The 12769-nt window shown below is 48.7% G+C and overlaps 1 long non-coding RNA gene across 1 annotated transcript in view; it reads right to left on the minus strand.

The window, feature by feature from the left end:
* The window catches only part of LOC308470365, a 127070-nt gene that overhangs the window by 60695 nt on the left and 53606 nt on the right, over window positions 1-12769 (minus strand). The window lies entirely within an intron of this gene.

A 12769-nucleotide genomic window follows, 5' to 3' on the forward strand; every position in this document is an offset into this window, starting at 1 on the left:
CAAGATCAACCTAGCGTCGGCGAGACACCCGCAGACGAACGGACAAGCGGAGCGAGTCAACGCCATCATGCAGCAGTACCTGCGATGCTACGCAAATCAGCAGCCGGCAACATGGGTGGACTACCTGCCGCTCGCTGAGTTCGCCTACAACAACACGAAGCACGTGTCCACGGGGGTGACACCGTTCTTCGCCAACAACGGGAGGCATCCCAGAACCTTCCCGGGATTAGCGAGAGCGGGGGAGGAGGAGCCACAGGCAGCGGAAGCCTTAGCATCAGAGTTGCAGGAGGTTCACGAACAGCTTCGGAGGCAGTTAGAACTAGCAAAGCACGCATACAAACTGCAGGCTGACAAGCACAGAAGGGTTGGGGAAGACATACAGGTGGGAGACTGGGTTTGGTTAGCAGCCCAGGCAGTGCCGGCCAGATCGTTAGCGAAGAAGAAGCTAGGGCATAAGCAGCTAGGACCTTACCAAGTCGAGGCACAGGTCAATCCAGTGGCCTTCCGGTTGACACTGCCGGAGGGATCCAGAATGCACCCAGTTTTCCATAGATCAGTGCTCACGCCCTACAAAGCACCTCATAGATTTCAGGAGCCAGGCACGGCACCAGACCCGTTCAGGGAGACGCCCACAAGGGGGGGGTCGCCAAGGCGGGAACCCGTCAACGAGGTCACAGAGATTTTAGACTCGAGATGGGGGGAAGAGGGAGTAGAATATCTTCTCGCCAGAGAAGGTACCCCGGCCAGCGCCAACAGTTGGGTGCCAGACTATGCCTTGGACGAACCTCTTCTCAAGGACGAGTTTCATGCCCTTTTCCCACACAGGCCCATGCCAGCCGAGTATTTCGACGACTGGCTTTTCACACCCACATTTTCAGCCAGCACATTCCAGGGGTTCACCTCGGCCGAGGAACCGGCACTAGAAACACGTTCCCCGGAGGGATCACCCTCGGGGTCTGCCTCAGACCGTTCCTATTGGTGGGACGATCGACCAGAGGAGCAGTGGCGCAGGAAGTGGCTGGGGGGTCCTTGGCAGGCAACGTCCCCGGAGGAGACCGGGGGAGAGACGGACATGGACGTGTTGGGGGAGGACCTTGGGTTCGAGCACGGCGGCAAAGAGATGGAAGCAGAGGAAATTGAGGCCGGCGAGAGCACGGAGGACGAGCCGGACTTATCCGGCTGGATGCACGCCACGGGGGACGAACTGTATCCGGCACTCACCCCCACAACGACGGAGCACCCAGTACCCACACCTGAAGGAGGGGAGGGGGGAAGGGGGGGCTTCGAGGGGGGGATGGATGTCAGGGGTTCAGGAGCAGAGGCACAGGAAAGGGAGGAAATAGAGAGCGAGGGGGAGGAGTCCGAAGGAAATGTTAGCGATGACAGCGGTCCGAGGTCTCTGAGTCTTTCCAGCGAATCGGAAGATTCACAGAAAGGGGCTCCCATGGTCAGAGCAAGGGGGGTGCCTAGGGGGACACCCCAGGAAGAAGGGGCCAGAGGGGACTCAGAGAGCAGCAGTTGGAAATCAGGACCAGCGTCCACACCAGAGTGCAGTAGGGGGGAGGAGTCCCAGGCATCGGGATCAGGCGGCGCACTGCCAGTGGGAGGACATGAGTCAGGATTGGCCACGCCTCCATCGGGGAGCGAGGAAACGGTCGAGAGGAAGGTTGAAGGCTGGGCGCGCGCGCCAAGTTCAAATGTACAGGAGGGCGGCGCAGTTGGCAGCCCGGATAGGGAGCCAGGTCCCAAAGCCCGCCGAAAAGAGGGGGAGGAGTCAGGGGGGTCAACGTCAGCGTCAGAAGAATCCAGGAAGGAAGGGACCCCGGGGGGTAGCAGGACCCAGAGGAGAAAGGAGAGACGGAAGAGGTGGAGTAAGGCTAGAATCTTAAACTGGTGTACAGGGGGCAGAGACTCAGATGGAGCTTCGCCGATCTAACCCCTAGACGTAGAGCTGGGGCGCTGCGGCTTGAAAATGGAAACTGTACTTCAATAAAGACTTTTGTACATTACTGCCGGCTAGCGTTGGTCCTCTGTGAGCTGGGACCTGGAGCCAGCTCTGACAATTATTATTAAGTACTTGGTAATCATTTTCAATTAAAGTCATCCCACGAGCCTTTGCACCGACCTTTGAGGCCTGTGGAGAGTTGGAGTTTGAGAAAGGGGGATTTTTGTGGACTTTGGGTGGAATTTGCCGATGTTTTAGGGGGACGTTTTTGGAGGGTGTTTGTTTGTTTTTGAGACAGCACCTAAATAAAACGTATTGTCATCTTCCTTGGGTGCTGAAAAACCCAGGAAGCCACGAGTGGTGCCCAGGCCAGCAGAGAAATAGGAACTGCTGGACTGGCATGAACATGTGTGTTGTGGCACCAGGAATGAATCCAGCATCCATTTCATTAAGAGCAGAGTTGGAAGGGAAACCAAGGATCATCTAGTCCAACCCCCTTGAATGCAAGTATCTCAACACACAGTTCCCCATCCAATTTGAAGCCAGACCGGATCCTGCTTAGCTTTTTACAAATGCGTTCACAGTTTTATTGCTGCACCACAGCAGGAGAACGGAGTGACTGTACCACTTCTGAATGCTTCTGTCTGGGCTAGATTTTTAAAAGACGCCTGCTTCTTGGGAGAAAAACAATGACAAACCTAGACAGCATCTTAAAAAGCAGAGACATCACCTTGCCGACAAAGGCCCGTATAGTTAAAGCTCTGGTTTTCCCAGTAGTGATGTATGGAAGTGAGAGATGGACCATAAAGAAGGCTGATCGCCGAAGAATAGATGCGTTTGAATTCTGGTGCTGGAAGAGACTCTTGAGAGTCCCATGGACTGCAAGGAGAACAAACCTCTCCATTCTGAACCGAACCCAAAGGGTGCTCATCAATGGTTCCTCTTCATCCTGGAGAAGAGTGACTAGTGGGGTGCCACAGGGTTCTGTCTTGGGCCCGGTCTTATTCAACATCTTTATCAACGACTTGGATGATGGACTCAAGGGCATCCTGATCAAATTTGCAGATGACACCAAACTGGGAGGGGTGGCTAACACCCCAGAGGACAGGATCACACTTCAAAACGACCTTGACAGATTAGAGAATTGGGCCAAAACAAACAAGATGAATTTTAACAGGGAGAAATGTAAAGTATTGCACTTGGGCAAAAAAAATGAGAGGCACAAATACAAGATGGGGGACACCTGGCTTGAGAGCAGTACATGTGAAAAGGATCTAGGAGTCTTGGTTGACCACAAACTTGACATGAGCCAACAGTGTGACGCGGCAGCTAAAAAAGCCAATGCAATTCTGGGCTGCATCAATAGGAGTATAGCATCTAGATCAAGGGAAGTAATAGTTTAGCCTGGAGAAGAGGAGGTTAAGGGGTGATATGATAGCCATGTTCCAATATATAAAAGGATGTCACATAGAGGAGGGAGAAAGGTTGTTTTCTGCTGCTCCAGAGAAGCGGACACGGAGCAATGGATCCAAACTACAAGAAAGAAGATTCCACCTAAACATTAGGAAGAACTTCCTGACAGTAAGAGCTGTTTGACAGTGGAATTTGCTGCCAAGGAGTGTGGTGGAGTCTCCTTCTTTGGAGGTCTTTAAGCAGAGGCTTGACAACCATATGTCAGGAGTGCTCTGATGGTGTTTCCTGCTTGGCAGGGGGTTGGACTCGATGGCCCTTATGGTCTCTTCCAACTCTATGATTCTATCATTCTCTATGAATATTGCTCCCACAACTTGGGACTGGGGCTGGCTGGCTTTTATCTGCCCTGAGGCATAGGGCAGCCTCGATCCTCTGGTGACTCGTCTCTCCTGGCCTGGAGGCGAGCACTCCTCCTGCGGGAACTTTGTTCCCTCTGCCTCTCTGCCCTGAGCCTCTGCAGCTCAGGAGAGGCTGGAGGGTTACCGGACCCAGAGGCAACCTCAGCTTCCTCTGACGGGGCTGAGAGTGGAGCACCTGCAGGCAATGGGTCCTCCATCACCTCAGGAGCCAGAGCAGACTCAGCTGGTGCCTGCACCTGAGGATCCAGCACAGGTGAGGACCCTTCAGGCTCAAGCCCCAGCCCCGGCTCAGCCGGTTCTGGAGGCAGGGAATCCTGTGCAGGCTGGGATCCCTCAGGTTCAGCATCCGAGTCCAAATCCCAGGCCATCACGCTCCGGGCTGATTTCCTTCAGAATAGATAGGTTTGGTCTTCTTGCAGTCCATGGGACTCTCAAGAGTCTCCTCCAGCACCACAATTTAAAAGCATCAGTTCTTTGGCGATCAGCCTTCTTTATGGTCCAGCTCTCACAGTGGAAGACAGGAGTGCCTGGCGTGCTCTGGTCCAGGGGGTCACGAAGAGTTGGACACGACTAAATGACTAAACAACAACAACAATCTTCAGTGGTCTTTTTAGGTGGCTTTCAATCAGCTCCTTCATTCTTGCTGCTTTAGTCCCTGCCGTGCTGTGGCGTTTGCCCATTCGTTTGAAAAATGTCTGTACAGGGAGAGAGAAAGGGTTAATATGTAAACCAATAGGAAAGCCGGAGGCGGAGCCTACCCGTATATAAAAGGGCTTAGCCTGAGGTTGTTGGTGGTTAGTTGATTGGTTTTAGTGGGTTGGTTGGGAAAGCAGTTGGCAGGCAGTTGGAAATAGAGAGACAGTTAGTGCAGTGGGTTCTTGTGTGAGGGGAGGTAGAAGAGATAGAGACAGGATAAAACAAGACTAAGAAGGTAAAGAGTAACAACGTTTAGAATGCAGTTAAAGTTTGTTTGTGTCTGAAATAAACTACACTCTTCTTTGTTAATTTGAGAACCTGACTGGGGTCATGTTCACTGCTTGTACAGTGTTAAAGGAAAATGTTATGAAAATGATGTATAGATGTTCTTAACTCCTGTACTTAATGATGTACTTAACTCCTGTAAAACTAGCAAAGATTTATCATAACAGTGATAATCTATGCTGGAAATGAAAAAAAGGGTACCTTTTATCATATGTGGTGGACCTGCCCCAAGGTGAAAGACTTCTGGGAGAAGATTTATAATGAATTGAAAAAAATGTTGAAATATACATTTATTAAGAAACCAGAAGCCTTTCTTCTTGGAATAATAATAATAGCCCAAGAAAGATGTTAGATTGTTTTTGTATGCCATAACTGCAGCTAGAATTTTGTTAGCCAAGAATTGGAAATCACAACAAGTCCCAGCAGTAGAGGAATGGCAGATGAAGATGATGGACTTTTCAGAGCTAGCCGACCTGACCAGAAGAGTCCACGACCAGAAGGAAGAGGAGTACCAGGAAGAATGGATGAAATGTAAAGACTATTTACTTAAATACGTTAAGATAACTTAATTGGAAAAACTTGCAAATATCAGACAGGCTTAGGATTTAAATATGTGATGTTAGAGAAATATGTTTAAAGTTAAAATGAAAAGAAAGAAAGATGTTAAGTGAATAAGTTAATATTACGAGAAACATTGTTTTTGGAAAACTGTCACAATGATATTCACTGAAATTCAGCTAGGGGGATTTGAGGAAGTCACTTAACAATGTTACTAAGATTGGATCAAGTTCAGTTATGATTTATGTTTGTTTAAAATTTTGGAAAATCAATATAAAAAAATTGGGGGGAAAAATTGAGAACCTGACTGAGATTAAGCTATTTACCAGGGAGGACCTGGTTGGTGGCAGCGGATTACTGGTGTATGGGTCAATAGTCCGTGAGATGACCAGGGGCTCCGTACGAACACCACACATGCTTATTTTTGAATGAATGTTGAATGTTATCACTAGAAATCTTGGAAATATTCATACGGAAAGGCAAGGGATGCGTCTCCAAAATAATTCACTAAACGTTGGCCATGTGGTTCGACACCTGAGGATCACCTGGGGAGCTCCAAGATCAGAAAGGAAGCCTCGGGGCCCCATTCCTCTTCTTGGAAATTCTTCCAGGGGAACATCTAGCCAGCTCGATGCATCAAGCAATCTTTTCCCTCCCTCCCTCTGGCTTTCTCTCTCGCTCTCCTTTTCAAATAACAATTCAATTATTTGGCAGAGACTTATCAAGGAAAAGAGCGCTTCTAATCCTGTTTAACCCTCTTTGGCTTTTGAATTTGCTCCCCAGGCTTTTAGCATAATGAAAACACATCCCATTTGCATTGGGAAACTTGGACACACAGAGATCCCTCTTTCCTCCCCTCCCCCAGCCTGTTTCCTGGGCAAAGGTTACCAACGCTGCAATGGATGGGTGGATCTCTCAAGGTTAGGCTCTCTCTCTCTCTCTTGCATTTTCCCAAATGGTGGCTCAGTTCTGCACCTCAGGTTTGCGGTTCTCTGCAAATTTATCTTAATACTAAAAACATCTGCAGAATTTTGAGAGGTGTTGAAGCCTGCTCAGATTTCTCAGGGCGATTCCACATACCTCTGCTCTGCATGCGATTTCAGGGAAATTTGGAAATGGTTGGGCTGTGGCAGACAGTGGCCTGCAAACAGGTTCCGTGGCAACTTGTGCGACAACTGGCCCCCGGCCAAAGCAGTACCTATCCACTCGCTCTTCTTCCTCTCCCTATTCCGTAAAGCACTTTTCTTTCTAATTGCCGCCTCAACCTCCCGACCCCATAGGAAATTCAAATCCGATTTAAATCCAATTTTGCATTTGTTGAAGTGTCTTCTGTCAGCTCTCTGTTGAATAAATAAGGTAATTTGTCCCTGGGAGATATCCCCGCAGGCCTGATCGATACGTCTGATGTGACTCAGCCTCCTCATTGCACTTATGCTAATATTTTTATTCCAAGGCATCATTGGCTAATATTTCGTCTCAATTCTAGAGGTGGCCTTGCAGGGAGGGACAGGTAAGCATCTGCTTCAGGCGGTGGGTTCAGGGTGGCAGTGGGGTGGGCAGGCATTGCTGAACCTCAGGGCAGAACCCACCCAAGAAGGTCTCCGGGGTGGGAGATTAGCCACCAAACCTAAAAAGTGCATATTCTTGCTAGTTAGCATGGGAAGGGGTTAAGTCCATAGAGATGAATTGCTTAGATGCAGGTACTCAGACCACAGAAATACAATTGGTAGAGAGGGCTCTATGTGATGTCATTTCCTCTTGAAGCATATAGTACTTCCTGTCCCCCCCATTTTTTGAGTAGCCATAAGGGCAGATGTGTGCTGCGCTAGCTCCAGTTTTCAGCAAATGTCAGAAGCTGATTATATTGTGAATGTAAGTATTTTGCATGCATAGATTTGCTGCTGTCTCTGCTGTGAACCAGTGCATGATTATAAAGTAAGTAAATCTTAATTTTAAATTTTACAAGTTGTTGCTTGATTCTTTCTTAAGAATCAAATGGCCACCGGCCATTTTGTCACCCCATCAGGGTGACACCCGGGGCAAACCACACCCCCTCCGTATGCCCCTGACTGCACCCTTTCTTCATAGTGGAGTCGCCCCATCCCGTTGATCTTTTTATTTTCTGGGTCTTGCTCTTTTCTGGACCTTGTCCAGCTCTACAATATCCTCTTTGTGGCGAGGTAACCAGAACTGCACACAGCATTCCAACTGCAGCCGCACCATAGATTTATATAAAGGCATTAGGATATCGGCAGTGTTATTTTCAGCGCTCTGATCTTAATTGCACGGGCTGCTTTAGCTCTTGTTGCTTTTGAAGTCTCCGATGAGTTTGATGGATGTCCTGGCTCTGCGTCTGACGGAGCAAGCAAGGGCCCTGACGCTTGGACAGGCGAGGGGGAAATTCTGGGCTTTCCAGACTGATGCTGGCAAAACTGTCTGGGCCGTTTTGCAAGGTGTTCCATCTTCATTTGCAAACCAGATGAAAGACGTTTTGGCTTCCCTTCAGGCGCTGACAGCAGCGAAGCACCTGGAGGCTGGGCTCCCCTTGGCAGCAGAACAGGCAGGATTTAGGAGAGGAAGGCAATCAAATCGTGATGGCCTTTGCAACTTGGGACCCGCCAGCCACGGATCATGCCCTGCTGGGTGACTCCCTGTTTGCCCAGGTGGACAAAAAGGGACAATAACATCAGGAGCTTATTTCACTCCGGGGGTCGGGGTCATTTGTATTTCTTAGGCTGTTTGGGGGTGGGTGGGTCAGAATTTGGGCAGGCCTGATGTATTTCTTTAATTAATTGTTATGAATTTGAAGGGTCACAGTCTGGAAGATGCCCCTTGAGTCCCTTCCATTTCTTCAGACCCTGTCTGGTGAGAGGACCCTCCAAGTGTCCCTATTTTCCAAGGACAGCCCCGTATTTACAGAAGCCACCCCAGTTTCTGATTTGATCCCGGAACGTTTCTCTTTTCCTTAAAAGGTAAAGGGACCCCTGACCATTAGTTCCAGTTGCGAACGACTCTGGGGTTGCAGTGCTCATCTCGCTTTATTGGCTGAGGGAGCCGGCGTACAGCTTCCGGGTCATGTGGCCAGCAGGACTAAGCCGCTTCTGGCGAAACAGAGCAGCGCAGGGAAACGCCGTTTACCTTCCCGCTGGAGTGGTACCTATTTATCTACTTGCACTGGTGTGCTTTCGAACTGCTAGGTTGGCAGGAGCAGGGACCGAGCAACGGGAGCTCACCCCATCGTGGGGATTTGAACTGCCGACCTTCCAATCAGCAAGCCCAAGAGGCTCAGTGGTTTAGACCACAGTGCCACCCACGTCCCACCCTCTTTTCCTTGGGATGTCTCTAATTTCATCAGAAAAATGTTGGGGGATATGGAGTTATGCGCCTCAGGTTGCATGCATGTGTAAATAAAATACCGCAAAGACACCAGAGTCTCGGCTGACCTTCATTCCAAGGAAACTGAACCCGAGTAAACGCCTGGAAGCCCAGGAGTCTTTTGCCACACAGAGATTCAGGTGGCACGAACATTTATGTTCATGAGCATTTGAACCCAACTCTTCTTCCAAAATAGCTCCCAGAGCAACTTGTGTGCATTCAGTTTTTTTTCAGTTTGGTACTCAAACAACTTGGAACCCAAACACTGCAAACCCAGAAGTAAGAAGTAAGTTTGCGAACCTTTTTCAGAAACCGTTTTGAGTGCTACACTTCTGCTCTGAGTGCCACACTTCCATTTTAAGTGTTACACTTCCGATTTGAGTGTTACACTGAGGTCTGTCTGTTTTTGCTATTTATTTTGTATTTTTGTTTTTGTGGCTCTTTTTTTGTGACTGTGTGGAACCCAGTTCAGCTATTGATTGATTGATTGATTGACTGATTGTGTGACTGCAGTACATCATTCATTGCTTTCATTTTATGGATCAATGGTCTTGTTAGATAGTAAAATTCATGCTAAATTGCTATTTTAGGGATTGTTTTTAAAAGTCTGGAACAGATTGATCCGTTTTGCATTACTTTGTATGGGAAAGTTTGTCTTGGTTTTGGAATGCTTTGGTTTTGGAACGGACTTCCGGAACGGATTAAGTTTGAGAACCAAGGTACCACTGTATATAAGCTACAACACAAAAGGAAAAGGGAACAGGGAGGGGAGAGGGAGGAAGCAAACTCAAGCACCAAATCTTGAAATGAAATAGTAGTTCTTAGGATAACCAGTTGAAATGGAAAGAATTTGGGGTCAGAGGACGCCCGTTGTCGGAGGTCTTTCAGCAGACAGAAGGAACCTTGCTTCCTCCAGGGCATCTCACAAAACCCTGCCATTCTCAAAGCCTCTGTAAAATCACACACACACACACACACACACACACACACACACCCCTTCCCATCTAGCCAGTAGGACCAGCTAGAGGCACAAGTGGTCTCTTTGCTTTTGGCATTTCTCAAACCTCTGTTGCTTAGCCTGAGTCTGGACCCATCGCAATGCGAACTGATGTTGCCTTTGATCCTTGCCAATAATAATAACAAAATGCAGCCCTTCCAGTTTCCTTCTCCTGCCTATTCTTTCATCTGAGCAGTGAGTCTCTCCGCCTGGCACGTTCCAGTCGTCTGTGCCACCCTCTGGGCAGGAGCCAACTGCAAACAAGTTGTCAAGTTAATTCAGACGTTTTAACATCCACGTCTTATTAAGAGATGGAAATATGCAGCTGGGGCTCAGGGAGCAAGGAGGGGGGGCTTTACTTCAAGCTCCCCAAGAGCTCTGAAAGCTGAGCAAGGAAAATGCTCTGGTCTGATTTGCAGGATGCATCCTCTTATACCTTTCAGGAAGCCTCAGATATTGTGCTATTATTGTGTAGCTTTATTCCAGAGCAGACTCCCTGCCCAATCTTTGCCAACTTGGTTCCCTCCTGATGTTTTGCAATACGGCTCCTATAAACCCCAGCTGTGGGAGATAATTCCTCCCCCCCCCCCAGTAAGATTTTATTAAGAGCTTTCATAATGCAATACAATAAAAAAACAAATTGATCTCAAGAAGAAGAAGAAGAAGAAGAAGAAGAAGAAGAAGAAGAAGAAGAAGAAGAAGACAGAGTCCTCTCTCACAGGTAGATCTTAACTTGTCCCACACAGAAAAAGGTGAACCCTCCCATTTCTCACCTGGGATCCTAACTTCTCCTTGCCTCCTACCCTGGGAGATCTTCCCTTCCTTACCTCTGACACAGGAAACAATTTCCATGGGGAACTGGGGACTCAGACTCGCCCCCCCTCCAGTGATTCGAAAGAGTCTGTGAGAGCAAAGCCATTATGGATACACACTATACAGAGGAAATATCCGGCTGTTCCATCCTCTACCTAACTACTACTATTATTTTGAACTAAAATGCAGAGTCACAATGGTGGCAATGGTGAATCTGCCTCAGGAGCATTGTGGCAGCTGTGGGCCCCAGTTTGCCACTCCAGACAGCATTAGAGTGTGCTTGGGCACCCTGTGGACATGTCCATGCTTTCAGATTTCACATGCATATGAGCTTTGATTCCTGCATGGCAAGGGGGTGGGCTAGATGACCCCTGGGTGTCCCTTCCAACTCTGCAATTCTGTGCTTCTGTTAAATGCTTCGTGGAAGCAGGGAGTTGCTGGATCTCTCCTACAGACGCTTGTAAACACCAATGAAATGTAAAGCTTCCTATGTAGCGCAGTGCCTGCCAATTCATGTTTCAGCTGGTACAAGTCTCTGCGAAGAGTTGATAACATATTAGTTTTTCCAGGGGATGTTCATCCATCCAAACAGAGACTCTCGCTCCTTTTAAATCGTGGCAGGTCAGGTTCTGCCGCAAAGCCGACGAAGGCATCGTGTGGGGAAGAGCCTTCAGCTATGTGTTGTAGCATCGCACAGGTGGAGGGGCTCAGGCAGTGATCCTTGATGTAAGACGAAGAGGGCTGCGGGGAGCTGAGGCTGCCCCTCGTTTTGCCTGTGAAATTATGGGCTGGCACGCAAAGGAACAGATCTGCCGGCAACACATTGCTGATGCAGTAACAGCGCATTAATGGGGGGTTTATTCTGGAGCCTCCACACAGGGTTCCCCTTTCTAGAGTCACCTGGCGATGCTTTCCTGCATTATTCCTGGCTGGAGGGAGAGTCTTGTCTTGCAGCACAACAGAAGTGCGACAAATACAAGGTGTGAACAGAAAGTTCGGTGAATGGTCACAGAAAACAGACAGTGAGAAATATTCGAACATACATGACTTACGAGGGACACGGGTGGCACTGTGGGTTAAACCACACAGCCTAGGACTTGCTGATCAGAAGGTTGGCGGTTCGAATCCCCGTGACGGGGTGAGCTCCCGTTGCTCGGTCCCAGCTCCTGCCAACCTAGCAGTGCGAAAGCACGTCAAAGTGCAAGTAGATAAATAGGTACCACTCCAGCGGGAAGGTAAACGGCGTTTCCGTGCACTGCTCTGGCTCGCCAGAAGCGGCTTAGTCCTGCTGGCCACATGACCCGGAAGCTGTACGCCGGCTCCCTCGCCCAATACAGCGAGATGAGCGCCACAACCCCAGAGTCGGCCACGACTGGACCTAATGGTCAGGGGTCCCTTTACCTTTACCTTTACATGACTTATAGGCCTTCAAGTAGGCCCCCTCTGATACAAGGCACCATTGACGACGTTTGTAGAACTTCTGGAAACTTCTGGAGAAGCCCTCTTTTCACGCTGCTTTCGGTTCCCTCGTCACAGCAGCTTGGACGTGTGAAATGTTGGAAAATCTGTGCCCTTTCAGTGCAGATTTCAGTTTTGGAAAAAGAAAGAAATCCAGTGGGGCCAGATTGAGAGAATATGGAGGGTAGGACAACTCAGTAACTTCAGTAATGATTTCACGCGGAATATGCAATTCTTCCACCATCATACCGGACAGACAAACGTCGATCCTGCATCAATAACTCACAAACTCTGTCGACATTTGCTGCCATTCTGCTCATCGATGGTCTGCCATACTGAGGGTCATCTTCGATGGTTTGCCGCCCTTCATGGGAATATTTACGCCGTGTTTATGTGAATATTCACTCATACGCCGTCTTTCAAGTTACTTTCTTTGGGAAAGCATGCTTTGGTTTGGGAACACTTTAGTTTTGAAACGGACTTCCAGAACGGATTAAGTTTGAGAACCAAGATACCACTATACAGTGGTACCTCAGGTTACAAACACCTTGGGTTACAAACGCTTCAGGTTACAAACTCCACTAACCCGGAAGCAGTATCTCAGGTTACGAACTTTGCCCCAGGATGAGAACGGAAATTGCGTGCCGGTGGCGCAGCAGCAGCAGCAAGATGCCCCATTAGCGAAAGTGCACCTCAGGTTAAGAACGATTTCGGGTTAAGAACGGACCTCCGGAACAAATTAAGTTTGTAACCCGAGGTACCACTGTTTTCTAAAGACAGCACAGTCTCCTCTCACCTTCATTCCTGGAA

Source organism: Podarcis pityusensis (assembly GCF_964106645.2).
Source record: "Podarcis pityusensis genome assembly, chromosome: 1".
Lineage (NCBI taxonomy): Eukaryota > Metazoa > Chordata > Lepidosauria > Squamata > Lacertidae > Podarcis > Podarcis pityusensis.